Raw genomic sequence first — 20,843 nt, 5'->3', positions numbered from 1 at the left:
AAATTGGGGTTCCTGGGAAAGTTAAAAAGGATAAAAATATTTATTTGTAAATTATACCCTTATGCCATTTCCAAACACAAATGAATTATTTATTTATTTATTTGTTTTGTTTTTTTTCTCTCTGTGGGAAAAGAAAAGAGTCATTTTCGAGGAATGATTCAACTGTCTATATTTTTGTCTAAGTAACTGAAGTCAGTTAGGAGTCCAAAATAATATTAGACCATTTTGATCTTTTTTTAAAATAAAAATAATAAATATTAATATAAATGTAAGATGTTGTATTCTTAGAGTGTCATAATGCAGGTAAATATATATATATATATATATATATATATATATATATATATATATATAGGCTGCTATATAATTTATATATAAATAAAACTATATTTAAAAAGAAGAAAAGAGATAAATAATAATAGTAATGATGATAAAAATAACAAATTTAGTATGTAAATGTATACATAAATAGGTTTGGGAGTTAATGGTGACAAATTTAGACTTTTGTGTGAAGAAAAACACACACCTTGCCTGTGAAGTCAAGGAAGTTGAAAGGAAAGATAAAAAAAAAAAAATAAAACATTAGACTGCTACCTAATAGTTAGGAAAGAAAAAACAAAAACAAACCACAGTGGAGTGCAGCCAGCCAAAGTGAATGGAATGTCAGATGGCGAGTGCTGGCTGAGGCCCAGGCCGAGCACAGGCGCAAGGAGAGGCAGGGCTGCAACATGCCAACCTCAGTCCTGTTTATGTTCCACATTCTGACTTGGTGGAGGCCTTAGGGTGGAGCCATGCTGCAGGGGGATTAGGCCTGAACTCTGGGATGTGTGCGCGGGAGAGGGTGACAGGGAGGCAGGCAGACATGTGTCACAGGGCTGGGAGAAAAGTGCTACCCACACACACACACGCACACACACATGCGGTATCTTTCCACGCCCTCTCATTTCTCTCTCTCCTTCCTTCTCTCTCTCTGGCAGAAGCCACAACCAAGCACTCCATGGCCAGCGCGGATTTCCACAAACAAGGCAGCCAGCTTAGCTGCAGCTGTCCAAACCGGAGGAGCCTTGGGAGGGAGAGAAAATGAGAGAAGGGGTGAAGCCACTGGTGTAATGTGCGTGCGTGTGTGTGTGTGGTAGCACTTTCCCCAGCCACTGTGAACTGCCTCCCCTGTTCCTGCTCTGCAACACACATCCCGAAGTTCATGAAACTGTCTGCAGCATAATAACTCAGTAAAACTAAGAGAATGTGAGAACATAGACTGAGAATTACATCAGCCTCAGCAGCACTCTGTCATTCACTTTGGCTGGCTGCACTCCACTGTGGTTTGTTTTTGTTTTTCCTTTCCTAACCATTAGGTAGCGCAGTCTAATGTTTTATTTTTTTATTCTTCCTTTCAACTTCCTTGACTTCGCTATAAGGGTGTGTTTTTCTTCACACAAAAGTCTAAATTCTGTCACCATTAACTCCAAACCTATTTATGTATACATTTACATACTAAATTTGTTATTATTTTTATCATCATTACTATTATTATTTATCTCTTTCTTCTCTTTTAATATAGTTTTATTTATATATAAATTATATAGCAGCCTATATATATATATACTATATATATATATATATATATATATATATATATATATATATATATATATTATTTACTCTACATTATGACACCTAAGAATAAAAGTGTTACCTTACATTTATATTAATATTTATTATTTTTATTTTAAAAAAAAAGATCAAAATGGTCTAATATTATTTTGGACCCCACTGACTTCAGTTACTTAGACAAAAATATAGACAGTTGAATCATTCTCTAAAATGACTCTTTTTCTTTTCCCACAGAGAAAAAAAAACAAAAATAAATAAATAAATAAAATAATTCATTTGTGTTTGGAAATGGCATAAGGGTGAGTAATTTACAACAACATTTTTATCCACTTTTAACTCTTTTTCCCAGGAACCCCAATTTCATCGTTTGGTTCAGAATAGCTTGTTTCCTGTTTCTTCACCCCCTCTTGTTTGCGCTGATAAAACTGGTGTGAATACAGAAGAGGATTACTTTGAGATCAGAGGCTTAAAGCAGTACTTTATGATAGGAACCTTTTGATATTGCAATGACATTGCATCATATTTCTGTTTTGGCATTCATAACCTTGCAACAGTAGATATGACAGTTAAAAGGAGTTACATTTTATCCTATGCGGCTCTACAGAGCTCACACAAACCCTGCAATGATTCCAGCACAAACATTTGTAAAGAAAACATTTGGTGATGATTGTAAACAGTAGTATTGCTCACTTACTTTCACTTTAATGGGAAGTAGTTTGCGCAATGTCTCTTAAAGGGATAGTACACCAATAACATAAAGCTCTGTCTTTATTTAGCCACCCTCTAACATTTTTGTCCTCATTGTTATTTTGGCTCCCCAATGAATAAAATAGACATTTTTCGAAATATCTTACTTTATGTTCCACTTTGGAATTTGGAATGACATTAGGATGAGTAAATAATGAAGGCATTTTCATCTCTTTACTTACTGAGCAGAATAAATTTAGCTCATGCTTTTAGATTTTGCCTGAGATATTATCATTACAAATAGCATGTAAATAAAGATAAAATTAAAAAACGAATTTTGTTTTGTATTAAAAAAAACAGTTGAATTGATTAAGGTTACTGCAAAGAACATGATCTACTGATCTTCTTTTCCAGTACGCATATCTCATGAGACCCTCTGAACATGAATCTCAAGCAAACCCTGTAAAAGATGTACAGAACTAACACAGCGCTGCAAGTTGTCGATATAAAAAGATCAAAACAATGACTTGTGAGTGTTTTCTCCCCGCGTGGCCCTTTCTGAGCGTGGGTCACACCGCGTCGAGGTTCTGGCAGAACCACTGGAACCTCAGACTTACTTCAGATCACATACAAGCTGCTCCAGCTCAGGCACATCAAAACCAAACTCATCCCGATGCAGATTTCCTCCACAGGCCCACCGGGAACCACCACTACGAGGTGCTGCACCCCTAAACTCACCCCGCTCTGAGAAAGTGCCTGGGGGAAAAAAAAAGTGGGCAGCTTTTGCTCAGAGCTCTCAGCTTAAGCCTCCCCAGTGCCAAAAGCTTTCATGATTTAGAAGTCTGGCACTTGTTTCATACCTTCTGGCTACAAGCAGTTGAAACACTGCTCCTTTTTACTTTACTGAAGGCAGAGAAAAACCTCTAGAGAAATCCATGTCCAGGTTTTAAGTTGCTTTATTGGTGATGCTGGTCTTTCGCTCATGCTGCAGTTTTGGTGCTTAAAAATAATATTTGTGATTATATAATCTCTAGTGTACTCCATGAAGTTTGGAAGAGGGCATTATTGTGACCTTTAGTGTGTACTCCCTCTATCATTTCTGCACTTTTCCCAAAACTGAATATTGTTTTTTGTGCTTGTATAAAAGCAGAAGTGCCATGGTTAAGAGTTTTTAAATTTTATAAGGTCACTAGGATAATATGTGCTTGACCACTCATTTTTTTCTGCACACGTTTGTTGAATAGTTATGCTAGTATTGATATTGACTTTTTCCTTTGAATGTCAGCATTTTTAGACTTGCATCTGAACAGTTTTGAGGTTATATATATATATATATATATATATATATATATATATATATATATATATATATATATATATATATATATATATATATATATATTATAAAACTGCAAATATGTTTAGGTTTTATTATAAAAAGAAATGATGGTAATAGTGATCTGTGATGTTTTATTAGATTCTAAGCTATTTAAATATTGTGGTTCAACTAAAGTTAAAAAGTTAGAACTGTTTTATGTTTATAATCAATTAATATTTATTTAAATATTTTGAATTCATGGAATTTTAGTGAATCTTTATGACTGGGATTCTATTATTGTGTTTGTCTTATTAAACTTTCCAGATGCATACATAAAAAATCTCCTTTTTGTGTAGTCATATACTGTATATACCCTGTAAAAATTATAACATATATTTTAACATTATGCATTTTATAAGATTTATTTTTATATGTATAATTTTTAATACTCTGCAACATCAGGAATCTTTCCTCATTCTACTTTGTTTTGTTTTTTGTTTTTCTTTTTATTTCTATGTTCTTCATTTATTTATTGTGAATATATTAACTGCACTTTTAAATAATTGCATTTGTTCTTTAATGAAATAATGTGGTTGTGTAAAAAGGGTTTTGCTTGGTCCTTGATGCTAATTTTGTCTAATCCCATTTAGTTGATTGTCACCTGATTCATTAATAGTCCCAGAGTGGGAACAGCTCATTGTAGAACACAATGAAGCAATCTTTCATGAACAGGAGACTAAGTGTAAAACTAAGTGTCTGTATTCACAGCTTCGCATTATCTCATATGATAAATGTTCTCATCTATAGTTATTTCTTCTACAGATAACTTGATTACCTCGTTTCTGCACAGCAGGGACTCAAAGGCACCCCACTAGGGGTTCTGAGAGTTGACCATCTGCTGGGGGTCTCTTTACCCCCTGGTCTGGTCCTGGAGCTGACATTTCACACGGGTGACACTGGCGATAAGCTGGGTGCCCATCTCCCATCTCTCTGGGTTGAGAGAACTTATGTAGATTGTGTTTGTAGACACAGTAAGCATGAGGCCATTCGGATGGCCACTCTTTGTTAGGGCATAGAATGAACAGAGATGTCTGTTACTGTCATTTCCTTAGATTTAGGATGCAAAATTTTAATTTTATTAAATTCTAAAAATTGTTTTAAAGCAACTTAAAATACTTGTTTCAGTAGTCAGCCAGCCAGAGATGATTTCCTTAAAATGGTCCAAATAGCAATTGTCCAGCTTGTAATGAGATTACATTGTAATGTTTGAGAGTTTTATATGTCAATCAAGGCTGGCATCATTTGGTGTCTTTGCAAGTTTTGGCATTGTCTGAAATCTTTGCAAAAGCTGTTTTTATAGACTGTGGTTTAGAAATATTGTCCAGGGCTCTTGGAATGGCTAGGGTGGCTACATTTTACTCTCTCACTTGCAAAAAGAGCATGAAAATGCCCATTTCCTAACCTTTTTAGACTTTCTTGTGTGGAACACAAATTATACTGAAGAGTGTTTCAACTGTTTTTGTACATGCAATGAAATCAAATAGTGGGTGCAAACAACACAGGGCTCAACTGGACAGGTTTAAAATGACACAATGGTGAATAAATGCTGACATTGTTTCTTCCATTTGGACAGTTAATATTTGGATACATGTGTCACAGTCATAGTAAAAGCATAAAATTCAGACAAGGCCTAATGAAAGTAAGAAATCCATATTTCACCCTATATACTTTATGTGTCCTTTTGATTTTTGTTTTGATTAATAGTCCATTTCATCACTGTCTCTGATACCTGCCACAACCAATAAGGCACAAAAACGATGGGCTGTGGCAGAACTAACTTAATTCTTGTCATCCGCCCCTTTGCAAGGTATGGGAAAAATAGCGTGGTCTGAAGTTTTTGGGATGAGAGAAGCACTCTGAATGGGGAAAAGGAGAAAGGAGCTGAAAGGAAAAGGAACTCAGTCAATGGAAAGGGGCTGGAATGGATGAATAAACCAATACCCCCGTCCACAGTGTTGATATTTCCCTCAATGGCTCCTTCTAAAGTGAGCATTTTAAGCCACCCCGACACACTAAATTTGCCCATTGTGGAAGGAGAGGCCCCTGCCTCTCGAAAGACTAGGTAAGGAGGCACTGGGGGCAGATGGAACCTGCCTATCACCTCAATGGCGCCTTTCACCCCTGAGCCTCCCCTGCCATTCACTAGGCCCAGTGGGAATGTCCCTGGACCTGGCTCTTTGGTAGCAGCCCCATACAATGAGTCTCTCTAGCGAGGTTGAATGTGGCCCCATTGTTAGCACCCAGAGGCCATTAAACCACCTCCTGGGCAAACAAGAGCGTCCCTCTTCCTTTATGAAGGCCGAAGAAGCAACAAAGAGAGGAGTCATCGAGACAGAGAGGCTGGCCTTTGTTTGGTGTCTTTTCTGAAGGTCTTCAATGGCTGAACTGGGAAGGGAGGCTTGTTTGGTCTTTAGCCTGCCCATATTGCTGGACACTGTTGTTTGTAAAGCGGAGATGTGAAGTTAATTGACTGAATGGCCCCTAAACGCCATGCCACAAATAATTGAGAGGGCAGAATAAACGTATTGTGTACCAATAAGTTCCCACTTCTCTCGCATGGGAGAAATTCTAGCTGGACTCTAAGGGTCAAAAGAAACATTAATGGCTGTTGAGAGTCCAGGGAAAAATAATACCATGTTAGTTGTAAAAAGGACAAAATTAACTCTCTTTGCATGCCAAATGTACTTTATTGATACAAAGACATAGTAATTAAATTTTTAAAGGAATGTTCCATGTTAGATACAAGTTAAACTAATTTGACCGCAAATTTGTAGATGTATAATCTTACCTCAGTTTGTGTTGAGATTACATTGAGGTGCTTACAGTTGTAGTAGTGGGAACCATTATTTGGAGAATTGAAACACATAAATAAGAACGTTGTCTGTATTTTTTATTTTTTTTACAGTCGTTTTAATGTCCACAGTATTGCATTGTTATGGATTCAAATTTACACATAACTTTTATGTACTTTTTTCTACATTAAAAACATGCTAACACATATTGTCTACATCTTGTGGCTGTACTGTTGAAACATTGAGTATTTTGATGCATCTATTTAACTTTATTTTCAATTTAATGCCACAAATGCTTATAGTTAACTTTTAAACATCACTAAATTCAAAATCCTCCAATAATGTTTCATCTTAGCAATGCTAATGTTAGATGACCCCACCGTTACCTCAGTTATTCAAGGATTACCTGCTGACGCTGTCATCCAGACGGCAGCTATTGCTAAGTAGAGACGCTGGTCTCCAGACGAGTAGAAGTCTCCCCGTACTGGCTCTCTGCCACCTTGCCCTCAAGCCCGGAGGCCTAATCGAGTTATCATATCAACAAATCTCTCATCAGGGGCCCACGTCTGACACCAGCAGAAAGAGAGGCCAGTCGACGACTAATTTCCAGCAGCAGGATGCTAGAGCTCGCCTGCCAGGCGAGATGAAAAGTACCTGCAGACCCCAGTCGAGCTGCCCTCACCATCCCGCTGGGAGAGCACTCACGCTGGGCACCATGCTGGGGCTGTTATTCGATTAGCTGCAGCGCTAGTGGGGAGCTCCATTCTACATTCTGAGAGAGCAGCTAGCCTCCCACAGGGCTGACGCGCATCATCTCAACTATGAAGGCGAACGTGGAGACAAAGGCGAATCAAAGGGAGTGTGCAACTATAATCTGAATAAAAAGGCTGTCTGTGATTTTGTAATGAGTGGGTTCTTGACACGAAGACAGCTATAGTGCGGCTTTCATCAATGATTGCAGTACAGTAACATCGAGATCAAACCTGCCCTTTGAGATTTTTGGACTGCACCCTTAATGCCGCATCACAAATTTAACTAGCAAAAGTGCATAAATAAATGATTGTATGTAAGTCTAGAAAATGTAATAACATAAACATAATATTTATGCTGACAAGTAATAATAAAGCTACAATACTAATAAGCGGAATGAGTTCTGAATGACCTCTCGCTGTTTTGGTCTCTTACAGCAGCGGCGTACAGTTCTGTTTCTCTAAGAATGAGTGCATGAAGAGAGGTGGCAAGTGAGGGCCCTCAAGTTGACCTGACACTCTTCTGATACCTGCTGTTTCACACAAAGGAGCCAATCCCAGAACTCTTCAGAATAAAGCCAAGCAGATAATGAGAGCACCACGGCTCTCGCCTCTATTCGCTACCAATGGCCACTTTGTGTGCCATGAATAAGATTTATACTCCAGGAGTCATTATTCGTGAGACTATTTTTCTTGGGCTCACTCTTTTTGTAAGTAGTATTCCTCTCTCTCTCTCTCTTTTTTTACAAGTTGAATCACGGAGATGCCCGTCAAGCATTGCAAATTGATTATAGTCTTAAACATTTATTAGATTACCACGGCGGAGCAAACAATCAGAGAGGGTGAGAGCTGTCAAGTGGCCTGGAATTCCACTATACTCTTGTCATTAGTATGCTCGCAAGTTTCAGCTCTCCTTCCTCATTCCATATCATACATATACATATGCCTAGTTGGAAACTTTTTTTTGAGCATATTTTGACACATTTCTGTATACACTATATACCAATGTTCAAAGGTTTGATGTCAATAGTTTAGTTTTTATTTATTTTTGTCTCTTATGCTTTAAAAAACAACATATTGTGTCTATCTATCTATCTATCTATCTATCTGTCTATCTGTCTATTTATCTATCTATCTATCTATCTATCTATCTATCTATCTATATATGTGTGTGTATGCATGTATGTATGTGTATACATATGTATATATATATATATATATATATATATATATATATATATATATATATATATATATATCTACAGTATATGTGTGTGTCTGTGTGTGTGTGTGTGTGTGTGTGTGTCTATCTACCTATTTATACCTACCTATACCTATACCTATACCTATACCTATACCTATAGATAGATATTATTATTATTTTAATATTATTATTTAGTTTTAACCTAATCAAAATAATCCAACTGCAGTTTGATTGGCATTAACTGGAATACACAATGAAAAAACTTGAATTTTGAGTTTTTGTAAATGTTTCATATATTATTCAAAATCGTATTATGCCAAGGGCATTTCCAAACTTTTCCAGTCAAATATACCACAATAGTCATTGCACGATACAAATTAACATAAACTTGACAGCACCCATGCAATTATGTTATTTTTTTCCCGCCTCTTATACCCTCACACACTTTCTGTGGCACACCAGTGCAGCCATATAGCTCTCAGTGGCTTGCAGGGTGAAATAGATTTTTCTCCCTCCATTATCCACCATTTTAATCCCATTTTCATCTCTCTCCTGTCACACAAAGAGAGCTGGCATGGCAGGAGCTCATATAGTTCTCCTCTGAGCAGGCATGCCATCAGGGTTATGATTAGAATGTCAGAGCGACTCACTGAGCCGGCCTGCTGTTCAGAGGTGGACTAGCACACACTGCATCTAAAGCCTGAATCCTCTCCAACCTGCCATAAGGCAAGTCCTCTAAAAAAAGGCTAAGAGCACCCCCACCTCACACATTTAGCTCTATCTTAAGAAAATGGGGGTGCTCAGATGTGCTCTTCTTTTCAAATGTGATTTTCAATCACAGTCCAGGGATGCTGAGGCCTGCAAATCTGCCACCTTGAAAAGGCTGAGGGAAATGGATGGAGGTCTGTTTGAAAGGACTGTTCACAGAGCACATGGAGAACTGCTCCATCAAAGGTGACTGCCAAGACCCAGGACAAGGCTCTTGGAGTTAATCCCTAATTAGCTGAATCAGCAACAAAACAAAAGTGAGCCAACAATTATTAGTTTAGAGAGTCTGTGGGAATGAAAAGCAAAGTCCAGTGGGAATCATTATACATTGACTTGAAGCCAATGAGTCACATATAGTTCAACAGTTAAGAAATGGCAAGACCTAAGATAATTAACCCAAACAAACTATTAATTTTAAAATGAGACAAGGGGCAGGTACAGGAAAGATGAATGAATGAACCACGATCATCAAGAGTCTTGCAGCTGTCTGACTTAAAGAGTGAATTTCCTTTCTTGGTTGCTTTATAACCAGTTGCTTGATAACAACAAAAAAACACATCTGGGGTGTTTATTTAAGGTGCCATGTTTGGCACTTTTAGCTGTAATTTAAATAGTTAAAGATTTGAAAGATTCTTTAATGGATTTTTGAGGTCAGAGTTCTGTGTAAAACAAGTCAGACTTTTTGTGTCATGAAAGAGAAGAAGCAGAATCAGTTTCTGACGTTAAACAAGACATTTAACCCCTATTTGCTGTAGCATTTGTTTTAAAATAATGACTAACCATTTGCTAAAATTCTTCTGGTTGGCCTCTGGTTATGTTAAGAATAAATACATATTAACAGTTAATGTTTAATGCAACAATGTCAACACAATGACTGATTTGCTCAGCTTTCATTACATTTATAAAAAAAATATTACATGCAACTTATTTAATATATTTCATTGCATTAAAGTAATATAAAGATGTATATTTAAAGGTATATTTTGTTTTATATTGAAGTAATATTTAAATGTATTTTATTCGTTTCAAGCTGATGCGTTAAAAATCCAGTCAAAGCAGTTATCAGACCACTTGTCACTTCAGTGCCTAGTGTTTAAAAACTCGAGGGCCCTCAACTCTTACGGTTCAGAACACAAAGCATGGAATGTGCCCTCGCCGAAGGAGAGTACGTGGAAGGACTTCGCCCATCTCTGTCGTATTATGGTATGGGGTAAACACACTTGTCTGCCGCTGGTGGGAAAGCTATGCCTAGCTTGGCGTGGGGCAGGGGGTGCGTGGGGCTCTTTGAGTTTTGTATGGGAATGTGTGGTTACTCAGTGAGACTGCTTTGAATGTGAAAGAGCACCCACCTCGGAGAGACAGCCCAGGCGGCCGCCCATGAAAGACGGGTTGGCAGCTGCACACCTGAAACCAATGTGACTGTGATGGGGCAGCACGGGGAGCATGCAGTATGTGGCAGAACCTCCTGGCACCTCACGCCAGCTCCACTTTCCACGCCGCTCACTCTCCACCCCGGGACCTTCACCAACAACCCCTCCAGACCCTGGCCGCACCTCAGTAATCCCACAGGAAAAAGGGGGCTATGCAGGTGGTCCCCTCTGACAGCCCTGACTCTACTTGGCGCTACGCGTGGGCCTTGCCTGCCATCGGTCTATCCGTGTACAGCTGAAGCAGAGCAATGGGATGCTTAGATGACAGATAAAACACTTTTTCAGAGAAGCGGCTGGGGAAACATGATGCTCTACACCACAGGGATTTCTTCTGCTCTTCAAGCTCCATTAGTACCTGATGCAGAGCCTTTTCTAATTTTGCTGCTTCTTTTGTCTCTCCCTGATCTTGTCTGAGCGGGTGAAAGGTTTAGATGTTGAGGTTAAATAGGCATTATTCTCTCGGTGCTCTCAAAAGCCTAATAAGGGCCTCTCTTCCTTTCTGTGTAGGTCCCTCTGGTAGTGGTCTAGAGAGAATTTTGAGCCATTGAGATCCTCTCAAGAGCCACTATCAACAACACGTTCACACATGATTATTTATGATCATGTGCCTCTGGAGAATTTGAAAAAGACTCTCTTTTTTTGTTTGTTAAATACTGAGCAAGAAGAATGTTGTTCGTGTTAAATGGAAGTTGGGAATATTGCACCCAATGCTAACCAATTTATTTGTAAATCTAAAAAAAAAAAAAAATAAATATATATATATATATATATATACAGACACACACACACACACACACACAACAAAATTGCACAAAAATTCTAAAACTGATCACACTAAAATTATTCCTTAAAGACAACATATTTGCATAGTTACACTTTCAGATAAACATCATTTACCCCACTGGAGAAGATTTTTGTAATTTTTGTAAATTTTTTGTGTATATTTGCCATACAAAACTATCATGTGCTGTAATAAGACTTGAAATAATCAGTACAAACTGTTGTAAAAGCAGTAATACTACCATGGCAATAGGTCAGATTGAATTATACAGACCGCATTTGTGTGTAATCATAGATTAATATCCTAACTACCTTATGCGAGATGTTCAGAACAGATGCTTCAGGTGTGAGATAAACTGGAAGTTTAGTGAATTTGATCATGTCAGATGGACAGCGGGATGTGTGTGTGTATGGTTCTGCTTAAGTGAGCCTGAAGAATCCGTGTGGATCTCGCACTGGGAGAATGAGCTCCTTTCATCACTTGTAGTGTGCCGTTTCTTTCTCACACAGGAAGTTTTAAAAAAAGATTGGATGCAGGCTTACTATCTCTTCTCCCTCCCCCACAAGTCTCTCCTTTCTGTACAATAAAGGTAAGAGACACACAGACTTAACCAACAACCCATGTTACATGATGGCTTTAATGCCATGGATACAGAATTTTTTTGTTATAAAGTAAAAGACCGTGTAGTGTAAAATGTGTGTGTTGTTTATGCTACATTAATGGGGATATATATACAGTATATATATATATATATATATATATATATATATATATATATATATATATATATATTGATATGGTTGGCTGGCTATCTTTCCACCCATTCTTCCATCCATCCGCCCATCATAAATATAGTGTTTTCAGCTTTTTTATGTATGGCTATTTACTAGTCACTTTCAGACTTGAAATGCAGAAGTGATTCTTTATTATTAAGATTCTTTTAATATTGCTATAAATTATTTTAAGTTTCTAAAAGCACATGAGAAACAGCGTAAGGGAGAGTAAATTGCGACAGAATTTGAACTGTGTGAACTATTCCTTTCAATAGAGGCCTGCAGTTGTTGTAAGGAAATTTCTGTCCGTTTTTTCCCAGGATATAAGGACTTGAAATATTTTGGGCTTCCTAAGGAACAAGGCAGCAAATAACCCCTTGGGCCCTATCAGTGAAATCTACACCACACAATGATTTCACATTCTCTGTCTGTGTTTTCAGTGACCACCTGTTCAGTTTTCTGCTGAGGACTGATCTGTGTCCGACCCTATTGTAGCACTCAATATTCTTTACATCTATTACTGGCCAAGAAACTAAAGCCTTTTCCAGTTTCCCCCCATCATTTTATGGAGCTTTACTATCATTTCACCATGGTTACATGTCTTTCTTCACTCCTTTAACCAGACAAGCGGCGCAGAGGAAAAAGTCTTGTTAGATTTCTATATGTCTGCCCGGGCTGTCTCGTATAGTACGACATGCTGTCTAAGAGAATTCTGGGAACTACAGGAGTTTGCTGCTGCCACTACAAAAAGGTTTAGATTTACAGGGATTTTTTTTTGGGGGAGGGTGAGACTGCAAAATAGACTGTAACACCAAACGTTTATAAAGGGGCTTCAGTTTTAAAAGTTTGGTTTGAAAGAAAGCATGTAGATTCCACCAAATGTCTGTAAATGAAAGCAAGGGTCTTTATTGCACAGCACATCTACATTTTACTGCTGACTGCATTGATATGCAAGACAGAAGATGTACAGTGTAGAGCCGAAAAGGAATGTCCATATAGTGAATGTGGTGTGTTTATATAGGTGTTTGCATTGAAACCCAGATAGACTGTAAAGTATACATTTCTAATAGGATGCAGAAGACCTCTAAAAATACACAGGTGTGCCATGCCGCTAAATGAATGTGTAGGCACTGATTGGATATGTCTAAGTGGTGAAACACTGGCAGTGATGCAGAAACAATTGCATCTCCTGCCATCTGAATCAAATTGGCCTCGCTTTCAGTAGGCATCACGCAGTCTTTAGAGTTACACAGAGATGGTAACACGACTTGACTATTATTAATATTTTCCTAGGCCTCATACATAGAAAGCTCACCTAAATTATGCTAATCAAGGCAGATTTTGACCTAAAAGGAACACAAACGGAATGCCTCCAATGCCTTCTTCAGACGGGCCACTGCTCAAAGGAGGATTATAAAAACATTAGTCACAGAATCCACATTTCAATGACGCCACATATTTCAAGTCACTGCTGATTACTCTGACACCGTTTGTAGAGGGTTCTGGCTTTCAGGGGAAAGGAAGCCACATTGCAATGCGCTGAGGCACATGGGAACAGGATACTCGGCCTCCCCTTTTCCTCCACTCTAGTGAAATGATAATATTTTGTCTGCTTTAATAATGGATATTTTTAGACTGTTTAATGTGTTTTGATCTATGGATGGCCCATGGCAAGTTCCATTTCCACTGGTCAAAGGGATAGTCTACCCAAATATCATAATTATGCCATCGTTTACTTCACCCTCTTGTCATTTCATACAAAAGATGATATTTGACTTTTATTGCATAGCCAAAAATTAATTATAATAATAACAAATAATAAATAAATATACACTGTATATGTTATGAAATCTTAATTATTTTGAGGATTTTGATTTTCTTTAATTTAGTTTTTATTTGTTTGTTTTTTACTGAAGTATAAAATGTATAATAAAAAGTAATGAACAAGTAGTATGAAAGTAATTTGAAATATCAATAAAGTTATTAAATGCTGTCTGTAGTCGTTTTCAGGAAATGTAGTTAGAAATACATCACCAAACAATTTTTAAATTTTTTAATCCTTATTACAGCAATATCACTTTTCTTCGCTTTGACCAAGATGCAACTACGGTCCTAGCTGCTCCAGGCAATGAAGGTGATCTGGAGGCCATCTTAGTTTCCACGGTTACTCGTGCACCACTGGAACAAGTCCACATTTCAGTGAAGGCCAGGTGAGTCAGCTTCAACTGAGAATTAACATTTCGCACAAAGAGTATACTGTAAAACTATTGAACCAGAAGTGTAAAAAAACATCTCATATGTTTGCACAGGTTTGGTTTTCCCTTTAATAAGAACCATATCCAGTTTTAGATTTGCAGTATGTCTTTGTAGCCACCAGGGGCATTAGAAGATTCTGATACAGGACTCAATTACCTTTTGAGCATGCTTTGACTGCCCAGCAACTAACTTTTGTGAGAAAGAATGAATACAATACAAACATAAGTAACCCTCTTAAAAACGGACATTCAAAAGATGCGACACACGTGGCGCAACCTCAGCGTGCCCACCCTACCAGTCTCATTATGTCTGATGCAAAGAGCATCGGCAGAACAGCAGCCTGTGGGTGTCAGATCAGAGTACCTTCCCAGAGTGATCGCTGGCAAGAATAAAAGCTCAGCGGTGGATCTGAAAGACAAGAATGTAAATAAACACACAGACAGTGCGGCGCTTTAATGGCTTGTCACACTAGTGCACTATCGCACTGGCCAGCAATGAAGCGGTCCCGCCACTGGTTTTATACAAGAAAGGGATTAGCCAGTGGCCCACGGAAGCATCTCTGCGGCTTAAACCATTTTGCGTGGGACGTGTGAGAGGCGGTGGGATAATGCCATTTTACATCCCTGTGTTTCAGAAGCTCGTGGAACCTTTAGCATGATTTGAGCCTCTCTATCTGGTACAGCAAAGTCCAGAAGAATGACAATGGGAACGAAACGTCACCTATGGGCGAGATTTCAGAGTAAAAGCACCACCTAATCTAAAGGGAACAATGCAGACAGAAGCGTGCGATAATTTGACTCTGGGATTAAAGCGGTGTGTGTTCTGTAAGATTTGTAGTACACGAGTTGAAAAACAGGCTGTGCTTTAAAACATTTCCTGGAGGTGATATTGGACAAGTTTTGGAAGTGGGAACACAACTGCAGCCTCTTGCATGTGTATGCGTGTCTGTGCGTACATACACGTCCGGGATTCCCAAAGGTCCTGTGATGGACATCAGTCAAGCCTATCACAGGATACACGTGTCCTCACACCTGCTTGAATCCTTTTCATCTTTTGAAGTTCATATCCGTCTCTCCTTGACCAAAGAAACCTTAGTGTTGGATTAGAAGGAAAAGGGTCTGTGAAGTGTCAGTATTCACACAAATACAAAACCACCAGAGAAATCAGACATCCAGAAAGGAAATGTATTGATTTTATTGTACTTGATTTACAGGAAAAGAACTACTAAAGCAAACAATAAGCGCAGGAGAGCAACTGCACATTCAGTATTATGTAACTGGTCGATCCGTTATTAATTAGAAGATACACAAGATACCAATGGTGTTCACGGACGGTGTTTTATACCCTGCACTTTATGTCTTTACATATTTGTCTTAGCTATGGAGAAGCTTTTTGATGAAAGGTATAACTTAACAATATAACAACAGCTTCAAATGTATATAAACTCCGACATCTAGGGTCAGTAAGTTTTCATTTATTTATTTATTTGTCTGTTTATTAATGGATTTTATTTTATTAGTAATTCATTATTATTAATACTTTTGTTCAAAACACATGAAAGTGTGTCAGTGTTTACACAAAAATATTAAGCAGCACTATACTGGTTTCAACATAACATAACAGGAAATGTTTTAAACATCAAATCAGTATGTCAGAATGATTTATGAAGGGCTCTGTGAAATTTCAGACTTGCCATTTCAGAAATAAGTTCCATTGTTAAATATTTACAATAAAATAATTTACAGTTACAATTGTAATCATTTTCACGCGATATCACTGCAGCACATGTAAAAAATCTTAACAATCCCTAAAGTTTTAATATTAGCCAGATATTACATACATTCCCATTAGCTTGTTATACAGAATAGCAAGCCACATTGAGCTCAAAGCATTTCAATACTAAGTGTATTGTCTGAAGCGGTACATTTTTAATTCGATCTCCTTTTTGCCATATAGGCAAAATAAATGTATTCCTTTATTCCTTTTAAGAATTCCCCATGAAACTCTATAGTGTCTGTGTATTTGTTTTCCTTTAACTTTAAATGCCAAGCAGAGCTTTTGCCATCTAATGTGCCAAAAGTGTCACTTTGATTACCCATTGGTCATTCACATTAATCACTTATTTGCTCCTGTCAAGAATAAAGCCCTTGACCATGGCTGCTCTGTCGACAACTTGAAGAAGTTGTTCAGAGGCTCTCGATCTCGTACCAAGTTAAGCTTTATGTTTATCTAAAAGTGAAACAAGCCATGGTAATTAAACAGGCACTTTTTGGCACGGTGTTCGTCACATTTTTGTTAGCAAGGTAATGCGTTCAAGGGTAAATCGAAGTAAATATCACAATGTGATCGACTCTCCGGCTTCTGCTTCTCTCTGCAGATAAAAACACTTAGCGCGTGCATAACCCTACGACTCGATATTTAGGGAACGCGTTCGTCTTGTGGCGGCTTCCGTCTTTCCATCCTCTTTCCCGTCCCCTGCCCTCGTCCTCACGCACGCCTCCGCTGTCTAACTACCCACATGCTGCCCCAATCATCTCCGCTCTACCCCCTCAGACGGGCCCTGTGCGTCAGCGCTTGCTGTGAGCAGGCGGTGGGGTGTTTGGGCAAGCAGCGGGAGGATTGATGCGTGTGTCAGAGAGACGCTCTCCCACATTCCCCGGCGGCTGGCAGTGCGCCGGCTGTGAAAGAGGTTCGCCTCTTTCTCACGACCTCTCCAGGTTCACTCCAGCTCATCTGGGGAGCTATTCATTTCCTGCCAGAAAACAGCCTTTCCCCTGCAACTGCAGGAGGGCGAGAGAGCGAAAAGGAGTGCGAACAGGAGAAAGGGCTGCTGTAGTGAGTCCAGAGCTTGGTACAGCAATCCTGTGCTTAAATCATAAATCCCAGGCTTGTGGGGCTACAATCAAAGACAGAGGCGGTAATGATGACGAGCTAAGAGAGAAAAAGGAGGAGAGAGAGATAGAATGAGAAGAGAGAGAGAGAGGAGAGATCTTGCCATATGGTAACATAAGAGCCAAAGGAGGAAGCAGAGAGGGGCTTTCGTTTAGTCCTTTTTATTTTTCTCCCTTTTCCACCTTCTTTCTCTCTCGAGCCTCTTGCGTTTGCACAGAGTGTGGGAAAAGTTAAGTGACATGCGCGCTGGCTAACCCTCCGGTCGTGTTGTGACATGTGCACGGGCGCCCCGGCACAGTGGTCAGCGCGCCGGTAACCAGCCCCTCGTAGAAAGCTGGCCTCCAGGGGCGGGAAGGGGGGCGGGAGCGCGACTGAAGCAGGTCGGGCGGGGTTTTCTCGAGTCCGCGCCGCTCGCCTCCGAATCCAGCTGTAACCTTGGTATAAACAGGAAACGAATGCGTGGCCCGCCACAACATCGTAAATCCGCCGGGACGATGGCACGCTCGAAGTCGAGGTGGGCAAAAATAGGGTGACGAGATGAGCGTGTCCTCGCAGGCTTTTCTCTAACATGTGGTTTCGATCTCTTTGCTCTCGGCACCACAAAGGTGTGATGGAAATTCAAAATGATTGCACTTATCCACTTTCTGCCTCATAGCAGGTAATTGCAAACACCTGCAATGCCCCTTCAAAAAGAATGGCCACACTGAAATAGCCACAGGCAACAAACACCTGGGAAACACGGGGATGCGTGAAGAAGGAAACGTTTCATCATGTCAAGTGTTTTCCTGTTTTTAAACGAAAAAGGCTGCGTGAGCTGTGTGAAAATATTTCTGCATCCTTAATGCTCACGCCAGATACAACAAGTCAATTAGTACTCGTTTTTAACTTAATAGGGGGTACTTTATTATCATCATCGCTTATTAGGTGCATCAATTTAAATAAATAAAGACGTTTGTGTCACCTTGTCATTCTGCAAGAAATATGGATAGGTATTTCTAAACAACAAGTGTCCTATACTTCTTTTAACTGAAAGCGTTGACCAGTCAGGTGTAGTTCACGTTTGAATTACTAGATGGCGCTAAATGGTCGTGTAATAAAACCGTTTCCAATCGTTCTCTCTGCTGCTGAACCTTGCGTTCCAGCTTCATCACGATACAACCTTCTTCTTGCTGGCTATCACACAAAACTTATAAACGACTTATAAACTTCTTATGCGATAACAGAAAGTAGATTAAAAAAAACTTGTTAAACAATAAGAGTTTTGAGTTATAATTGTACATCTTAACAAAGTCTAACTTTAGAAAAAAGGACCTGGGTTTCATTATAAATTAGTCTGGAAGTTTTAGCCTATGATAAAGATAGTCGGCGTGGACGCCATATTTATTTTTCTCGAGGCTGCAAGTGACAGATGTTTGCTATATTTTTGGTAAGTGTGACTTTCGCAAACCTAGTCACAGCGAAATAGGCTACTTAAAAGCGACTTTGGGCAACTCAGTGTAGCCTACATCCATGTAATGTGTGCCTCTAGCGTGATTTCGCACCAAGTTTTCCTGAGTTTGTGATGTTAAATGATTAAGAGAAACACTGAGCTTCTTTGAAGACTGCAGCATGTTTGGTCTACCACGTGCGCGATGCGGCCCAAAACGTTGCTTGTAAGAAAAAGTAATTAATCTAAACACGGAGGCAGACGTTTAATTTTTAATATGTCATTTATTTATCTTCAAAGAAGAAACTTGAAAAGCGCATTCAACATATCTTTGGCATCACAACGTGGAAAGATACCGCAAATATAAAAAATGCATCGAGGCAAATTCAACAATACAAAACTTATTTCAATATGAACTTCTCTCCCTTTTGATCTATACAAATATGAGTGCATCATCTCTTAAAACACATTTCATACAAAAAGAACAAAAAAAGTAACGCTGAACAAAGAAAACAAGTGTCGTTTGTCTTTAAAGAGTCTGTAAGAGTTTTTGTTTTCTTATTAATCTACCAAGGCGCCATAAACGGAATCTGACGTGACGGACGGTGCTCCCAGAACACGGCCACGGAACCGGTGTGTTGGAATTGTTGGCGTACACTGGAATAACGGGACCGTTTGGAGCAAAGGCAGCGTTGGGAATCAAAAAGGCCGGTGTCCGTCTGTTGCCGGCACGAGCTGGGAAACCTCCGTATACTTTTGTTGCGTCAGAAGTCAAGTTGGAGGAAGATCCGCTTTTGCAGGGGACTCCGCTAAGAGGCACAACGTTGGCTTGCTGAGTCGCGCTGGGGATCTGAACCATCGGCTGACTGAAGGATGGGTGAGAGGCCCGGCAGGTATCTGGTGCTGTGTCGGATAATTCATGGCGTTGATCTGCGTCATGCAGCTGGCTAAGTGACCCAGCAGCCGGGTCCTGACCTCGGTGTTAACCCCTTCGCAGGTGGACAGGAACCGGGTCACCTCGTTCATGCATTCACTGAATCCAGCTCTGTATTTCCCGAGAACGGTGGGATCCGTGTTCAGGGCAGCTGTTTGGGAAGATGAGGTGAGACATGCGGTCAGATCGTTCGGAGCAGACGAAGTCGTTTCTAAAACTGCTTGCAAACTAGTTTCTAGTTTAAGACAAGTGCAGAAAGCCGAGCTCCTGCACGGAAGTTCTCACAAAGTTCTCGTTAGACTGGCGACTTACCGGTCATTTGTGCTCGCTGCATGTTTCTAAGATGTTTCACTGTCATCTCGAGGATGTCCGCTTTCTCGAGTTTAGAGTGTCTGGAGCTCTGTGTGAAAACAGGGATTGATTTAGATATAGGCGCCTGTGTGATGAGACTCGTCAGCATTCAATCCAGATGTAATGCAAGGAACAATCAGACTTTCGGTAGGCTACTTACATCTTTTTCAGAGCGTCCAAGATTAGCGTTTTCAGCTGACCCAAGCTCTCGTTGATCCTCGCTCTTCTTCTTTTCTCCATAATAGGTTTAGAAGACTAAAATGCAAAAAAAAAAATAAGTCAAAACCGTCTAACTTCTTCCGGGAACTATTTCTCAGCGCATCCTGGTGCGCGTATGCGCGCAGTTTGAAAATAAATGCGCTACGGTTCGGGATCAATACAAACCTTTCTATGCTCAGGAAGCCGTTTTGGGTTTATCAGGTGTAGTGTTCATGCTCGCCAAGAGTCGCGGCGACCGGAGAAGAGGAGTTTTTCCATGATATCGGCAGGCATCTTCTCTGGGAAGTATCCTTTGAGACGTATTTAAAAGAAATCCTCTTGTATCTTCTACTGGAGCGAACGCTTTACATCAGATACAGTTCCAGATATGAATGGATATCCGCACGAAGTGTCCGAGTTCAACTGGTGTGGCAATGATGTCACAGTCTCTGATTTCACCGTTTGCCAGCGGTCGTAGCAACTGCCTGCCTCAGCGCCGTGTTGGTCTTATTTATATCTCCGACTGCACGCGAACGGCTCGTGTGAAACTTCCCAAACTTTCTTTCCCACAGTAACTTTCTACCAATCAGCGTAGAGGACACGCGGCCCG

The 20,843-nt window shown here is 39.6% G+C and overlaps 1 pseudogene; it reads right to left on the bottom strand.

The window, feature by feature from the left end:
- Positions 1-17,957: 17,957 nt before the first annotated feature.
- LOC122347287 lies at positions 17,958-20,542 on the bottom strand (annotated as a pseudogene).
- Between the last annotated feature and the right edge of the window lie 301 nt (positions 20,543-20,843).

Source organism: Puntigrus tetrazona, chromosome 6 (assembly GCF_018831695.1).
Source record: "Puntigrus tetrazona isolate hp1 chromosome 6, ASM1883169v1, whole genome shotgun sequence".
Taxonomy (NCBI): Eukaryota; Metazoa; Chordata; class Actinopteri; order Cypriniformes; family Cyprinidae; genus Puntigrus; species Puntigrus tetrazona.
The sequence above is the reverse complement of the archived record's forward strand: the minus strand, read 5'-3'. Positions and strand labels throughout refer to the sequence as shown.